Source organism: Dryobates pubescens, chromosome 20 (genome assembly GCF_014839835.1).
Source record: "Dryobates pubescens isolate bDryPub1 chromosome 20, bDryPub1.pri, whole genome shotgun sequence".
Lineage (NCBI taxonomy): Eukaryota > Metazoa > Chordata > Aves > Piciformes > Picidae > Dryobates > Dryobates pubescens.
This window is the reverse complement of record NC_071631.1, coordinates 1,183,779-1,191,151: the sequence shown is the minus strand read 5'-3', so window position 1 is coordinate 1,191,151 and position 7,373 is coordinate 1,183,779.

Sequence of the window (7,373 nt, the reverse complement as noted above, 5' to 3'; positions counted from 1 at the left end):
CGGGATGGGATGAAGACGTTTCCCCCTCTCCCGCCTCCAGGGCTAATTTTACCACGTCTGGCCGGAGCTCTCAGCCCCTGGTTCTCGTTACACCCCCTGCCGAGCACCAGTGCCGGCACGCAGCATTTTTGCGAAGTTACAGGGTAGCAGAAATATCCTGGGTTTGTTTTCCCTTTGGACACTCTGTCGCTCTCCCAAAGCTGGGGGGGGGAAGGGGGAGGGGGAAATCGTGAAGTAGCAAGAGGGGAAAGACAGCCAGAAAGCAAAAACCCACCCCAAACAACAAACCCAAGCACCACAACCCACCCGGCACAGATCAGACAAACACATAAATAAGCTCTGCTCTTCGGGGGCTGATCCTGCTCCAGAGAGGAAGGAGGAGGAGGACAGGAGGAGGGAAGAAATTCCAAGTGAAAAAACCAATTAATTTGGGGGTTCTTCATTAAAACAAATAACTAACCACTCCCCAAATCCACACACGAGGTGGCACAGCCCCGCCGTGCTCCAGCCCTGCAGGCACCACTCATCAGCTGCAACTCCCCAGCCTCACCTGGGGGTCCCTGACCCACGGTGTGGTCCTGTTTGGGGGAAAACCTCCACATTTCCCCCTCCCTGAGTGGAAGGTGGCCTGTGGCAGGGGGACTTGGAACTGGGTGGCCTTTAAGGTCCCTTCCAACTCAAACCATCCTATGGATCTGCTTGGATGGGGCACAGGAGCATGGCCCTACCTGGTGCCACCACGCTGAGCCCTGGGGCAGGCAGCACAAGGGAGGGAGATGAGGATGAGCTGAGGGTGGTGAAGGGCATCTGGGAGAGGGAGAGCAGGGGGGGCAGAGGAAAGGCAAGGAGCTGGCGTGAAAAGGAAAGGTCTGGCCCCAGAAGGAGGGTAAATGGCACTGGTCAGAAGGGCTAAACAGGTGCTCAGAGGGTGCAGGGGAGGAGCTGCTGGGAGCAGCAAGCAGGACCAGGAGCTGTTGCTGGTCGCTGGGCTCCGCAGAGCTGCTGGGGCCGCAGCAGCCCAAATTCCTGTGCCTGGCACATCCTCAGCCTCACAGCCCCAGGAGCGGAGCGGGAACCTGAAACTGAGCTGCAGTGGAAGGAAGCAGGGACAAGGCTCACACCCTCGAGGTTTTCCCCGAAGGGAAAAAGATGAGGAACGGGACGGGGCGGGGAGGAGGTGGAGAGCACAAAACGCTGCGTTTTCCACCGAAGGAGAGGAGTCGAAGCCCTGGCAGCCCTGGCCGCTGCGTGGCCGGGCGCAAGGTGGGCGCCGGGAGGAAACGGTCCCCGCGGCGGCTGAGGAAGCTGCGGGGCCGGGGCTGGATCCGGCGCAAGTCCTGGTTAACACATGTCACAAAACTGAAAGCCAAATGGAGAAGGAAACAGAAGGTGACAGCAGAGATACCGTGACTAACGGGATCTTCCCGGGCCGCTTAGAGGAACTGCCTTTGCCTTGAGGTGGTCGGGGATGTGCCGGGGAGCTGCGCGGTGCTGCAGATACCATCAGAATGCCACCCAGGTGGTTACGAGAGTGACAGATAAAGGAGCTGAGCAGGAACACGTTTGCAGAAGTGACACCCACCAGGGCTCAGCTCCAGTTTTCAGCCAGACCTGGTGGTTTCTCTGTTTGCTCTCCCAGTGAACAGCCAACCCCCACACCAACCCCCCCAGATCCCCCACAACCAGAGGGCTTCACAAATCCAGCCCCAGACTAGCACCTTCTGAGGGTTTCCTAACTCTGACTGAGGTTTTGAGGCTGGCAGAGCGTTTGGGCAGAGGTACCTGGGTGGCATCAGCAAGCCTCTGAGGGCTCCTGTTGCCAAAGAGTCACCTTTGGGGCCTGCAGTTAGAGCCATAGGATGAGAGACTGGGGGGGAAGGGAGCAACACCTCACTCTCAGCAGGGACACCTGCAGCTAGAGCAGGTGGCTCAGAGCCCCAAACAACCTGACCTGCAGTGGTTCCAGGAATGGGGCAGCTCCCACCCCTCTGGGCAACCTGGGCCAGGTTTACATCACTGTAAACAATTGCTCCCTTCTCTCCAGTCTCAATCTCCCTCTTCCAGTTCAAACCCTCCCCCCTTGTCCTGTCACCACAGGCCCTGCTCAAAAGTTTGTCCCCAGCTTTCTGCTCAGCCACTGAAGCACTGAAAGGCCACCAAAAGGTCTCATTGGAGCCTTCTCTTCTCCAGGCTAAACAACTCAGCCTGGCCTTGCAGCAGAGGGGTTTCAGCCCTCTGGGTTTTTCCGTGGCCCCTCTCTGGATGCCTTTTCACCCCACTTTACCACACTTGAACACCCAAACACTGCTGCACCAGCACATTCTTTTGCTTTGGTGCATTCATCACCTTGCACAAAGGAGAAGCAACAGCTCAAGGTGCCTCTCGAAACAAGGGGAAGCATTTCATACAGTCACAGAATCATTAAGGCTGGAAAAGACCTCCAGGATCATCAGGTCCAACCATCAGCCCAGCACCACCACGGCCACTAAACCATCTCCTGAAGGGCCATGGCTCCATGGTCTGCACTGGGAAGGGTGCAGGGACTCAGGGATGTGGTTTAATGCCCCTGGTGGTGTTGGGTTGAGGGCTGGACTGGGTGAGCCAAAAGGCCTTTTCCAACTGGAACAACTCAATGATCAGCACCACTGAGCCCTCCCAGCACCCCCAGGCAAAGAGTGCTCAGTGCAGCCCTCCCAGGACCCTCTCCCATGAACCAACTGCAGAGCACTGTGACAGACCACAGCTCAGGGAGGGGATTTACAGCCCTGGAAAGGGAGCAGACCTGAGCTTGCCTCTCCCTGCGGGACTCAACATCCTCCACGCACCAGCTTCAGATCCCGGGTTTGATCCTCTGCGAGAGCTGAGCAAACCCCAGCTTGCTCCCAGCCCCTCTTCTGCTCCTTTCACCAAAGTCTCACCATATTAAGCAGCTGAACTGCATCATCCAAGGAGTGTCAAATTGGTTTTAAATGGTTCTAATTATAACCAGGAAGTTTTAAAGTGTGTGGGTGGAAAGGAATGCAGCAGATTAATTTAATAGCAGTTACCACGGCACAATAGTCCTTCAATTAAGAGTTCTCTCTCGCTGGCTGGGGTGGAGTGGGCTTGGGGTTAGGATTATTTTTATGCTTTTTGGGGGTTGGGTTGGTTGTTTGGTGTTTTTTTTTTTCCTCTCTCTCTCTTTTCCCTGTTAATAATAAATGTCACCAATGAGAGCAGCCCTATTACTTCATCAGATGCTTTGGCATATATCTTGCGGCCCAAAGCCTTTTGTGCAGGAATAGTAGCTGAAAGGGTAATTTTATAGGGCTTAGCACTCACTTAACACTTTAGGGGCCAAAATCAGGCCTCAGAAGAAACCCAAGGAGCTGCACCTGTTTACACCCAGCAGAATCTGGCTCTGCAACCACAAAAAAAAACCCCAAACAAAACCCCACCCCTGGTGTAGTAAGTCAAGGCTTTGATATGGTGTGGGAGAGCTGAGCCCAGCTGGGGAGCAGCCCCTGGGGGTGGAGAGTGTGGGGAGCTCAGATCTGCACCACCACCACCTCCCCCCCAAACTTCTCCCACTCACCTCGTTGGTTCTTTCCAGCCCTGTGAGCTCAAATCCTGCAGCTTTGCAGGGCATGGAGGGAGCAGGACCCCCATGGGCTCCCCACAGTCAGGGAAGTGGTTGGCTTCCTCTCCTCCCCGGCTTTGAACAGCGTGGGGGTTCCCAAATCCAGGTGTGGAGACGGGAAATGACAGCTTCCCAGCACTGCTCTGCAGAGACACACAGAGAGAGGGGGTTGGGAGCTGCAGGGCTTGGGGAGGGGAGGGGGGGTCTCCTGCACCCCAGCTCCTTCCCAGACACAAGGTGCACCATGCCCATGATGTGCCCCAGTGCATCCTGGCACCAACCACTCCCTGCTCCATGGTGAGCAGCAAAATGCCTCTCACACCCCCTGGAAAAGAGACCTCGAGGCTCCATCTCTCTCCTTGGAACTCCTCTCAGTGAAGGCAGCAACCCCCAGTCCTTGATGGCTTTCCACCTCCAACTCAGGTTGGTTCTCCAGCACCCCTCCATGCAGCATCCTGGGATGAGCTCCCACCTCGTCTGGATGAGAGGCTCAGGGATGTGGACCAAAGCTGTGTACAGGGAGATGTGAGGTCATGGTTGGACTCCATGATCTGAAGGTCTTGTCCAGCCAGGGGATTCTGTGACCCTCAGCTATCCTCCAGCACGGATTGAGGAGATGCCACTCACCCTCCCTCCCACCTCCCTCTCCCTAACCCCAGCAGCGGGACCACAATCCCATCCTTCCCAGTTACTGACAGCTAATTAATTGCCACTTGTCACACTCCCCCAGGGAAGTGTCTGCCCCAGCAATCAATCCCTGCTGCTGCTGGGTTTTGGGGAGCCTCAAAGGCATCCCCACCCCACAGGGTCCTGGGACATCCCAGCGTGGCCTTGTGCCATGGCACTGGGGTAGCCACGCTGGTGGGTGGCACTTGAGGGTGGCACTTTGGCCAGGTCAGTTCTCAGCCAGAACGTGGTGAGGGGAGAGAGAAGAGGCAAAGCACCTGGGGCTGCTCTCCCACAGCATTTTTCTGTGCTCTGGCCTGCAGAGCTGCTTCATTTGGCATTCATGGTTAATGGCTGAGCTGCTCTCATCCAGGAAACTCTGCGAGGTTCCGGCTTTTAAGGGAAAAGCTGCAACCAGGCAGGGCTTGGCAGGTGCTGTGGAGAGCTGCCCTGCTCTCCAGGCACTTAAATCTCCAAAAGAAGCATCACCACCATCACCCACCCCAGGAAGGCTGTGCTTAGTCAGCCCTTAGGGCTGTGAATCCCAAACCATCCCACCCCACACCCCCAGCCCATCACAGAATCGTTGGGGTTGGAAAAGCCCTTTGAGCTCACCCAGCCCAACCATTCTCTAACTCCACCAAGGCTGGGGCTCAACCAGGGCCCTCAGCACCACAGCTCTGCCTCTTTGAGACACCTCCAGCGATGGGGATTCCGCCTCCTCCCTGGGCAGCCTGGGCCAGGCTTGGAGAACCCTTCCAGTGAAGAAATTTCTTCTGATGTCCAACCTAAACCTCCCCCAGGGCAAATTGAGGCCACTTCCTCTCAGCCTATCACTTGTACCAGGGAGAAGAGACCAGCTCCCACCTGGCTCCAACCTCCTGGCTGCAGAGAGCCAGAGGGTCTCCCCTGGAGCTCCTCTTCTCCAGACTAAGCAACCAACCCCAGTTCCCTCAGGCTCATCCTCCCAACTCAAGCTACCAGCTCTCACAGGGCCAGGGAAAGCTTGGGCAAAGCTTACCCACAGCCCTGGCACCAGGAACACCCAGCAGGACCCCCTGCACTGTTCCAGGGGGGGGAACAGGGTGGCTTTTCCATCTTGCTCACCCTCTGGCTGCCAGCATTAAAGACAAACCCTTGCCATCATCTGAACTATCTGATCAGGAGCTTAATTCAATACAGTCAGGCTCAGTTGGTTGAGGGCTGAGCATTTAGCTGAAACCCTAAGCCAGCCCTGCAGTAATTTGGCTGGGGAGGAATTGATTTTGACCATCAGCACTTTCTCATTTTCAAGAGAGTAGGAGCTTAACCAGGATAATTTCTGTTAAGCACATTACCCAGGTACTTTTGGCTGGCCAGCCCAATGATTATGTGTCTGATCTGAAAGATTATAATTGCAACCCAACAGGACACAAACAGGAGCCTGTGATTGAAAGGGGACAGGCCTGAGAGGAAAAGCCCAGCTCCTCTTCTACCCAAAACCCCCAAACAACCCTCAGGTTCCCCCTCTCTCCAAACCCCTTCATGGCTGATCACTCCCCTCCATTAGAGCTGCTGCAGTAAGGTCATATTAGAATAGAATAGAATAGAATAGAATAGAATAGAATAGAATAGAATAGAATAGAATAGAATAGAATAGAATAGAATAGAATAGAATAGAATTAGCCAGGTTGGAAAAGACCTTTGAGATCATGGAGTCCAACCTCTCACCCAACACCATCTGATCAACTAAACCATGGCACCAAGCACCCCATCCAGTCTCTTCCTAAACACCTCCACTGATGGTGACTCCACCACCTCCCTGGGCAGCACATCCCAATCTCTCTTTCTGGGAAGAACTTCTTCCTAACATCCAGCCTAAACAATCTCATCTCCCAACAGTTACTGTGAGTCTCATTAGGTCCCACGCAAGTCTCAGCTCTGCTTTCCCTCTCCCTGACCCAAAGCAGCACTGCTGCTTGCAAAGGGCTTCCCAGCACGGCCAAGCTCAGCATCCCACTGGTCCCAGCCCCAGGGCACCCAGCCACGTGGGCATCCCGAAGTGCTGCCTCTCTTTTTCCTGCTCCCAGTTTTCATCCTGGTGACAAAAGGAGGTTTGGCCACGGATCTGAGTTCCCCAGCTGCTGGCACAGCCCCGGGATGGCACCGCAGCCAGCCAGCCCCGCGGGAGCCTGGCAAACCAACCCCACATGTGCCACCCGCGCTCACCCCTCTGCTTCCCCTCCGAATCAGAGGTGGGGAAGGGTCCCCACTCTGCTGCCTGGCTGAGAAGGTCCAGCAGCTCCCCCCCTCCCCCCAGCCCAAGGGTCTGGGACCAGGAGGAGCGCAGGCTCGCCGTGTCTGCAGCCCTGCCTGGACATGATTTCTCCTGATCATCATAACTTTCTTCCGCTCCTAAAGCACCTTTCATCACGAACAGGATGGAGCGCGGCAGCTGGCGCACAGCACGGAGCGGAGCGGCGCAGGCAGCAGCGGCAGGAAGTGGAAGCGGCTCCCGCAGCTGCCGGGCCGGGGAGCTGCGCTCACGCCACCGCATGCCGGGGGCTTTATCGCAGCCCCCGGCACGCTCCCGGCTCCCTCCTGACACGCAACAGGCCCCATGTGGCAGGTTGGATGCGACACGTGGCGAGCTCCCGTGTGGGGACCGAGGGGAGGAGAGGAGCTGCCGGTCCCGGCCGCCGCGGAGCATCTTCTGCCCTCGCCGGCAGCATCCCCGCCCGGCACAAGGGGTCCAGGTGCTGCAGCCCTGAGCCACGGCAGTGGAGGGGCAAGGTGCAGCACTGCAGGTCTGGCTTGTGGCATTGCACACCCAAACCAGAACTCTGCACACCCAGATCACAGCATTGCACACCCAGATCACAGCATTGCACACTCAAACCAGAACATTGCACACCCAGACCATGATATTGCACACCCAAACCATGGCACTGCACACCCAGACATGGCACAGCACATCCACAGGTCCAGCCACAGTGCTGCACTCACAGCTCTAGCAGCCAGCTGGGAGCTGCAGCAGATCTGCCCCAGTGGGTAGGAGATGGAAGCTGCACTGCAGGCCAGAGACACCAAGGGCAGGCATTTAGGGCAG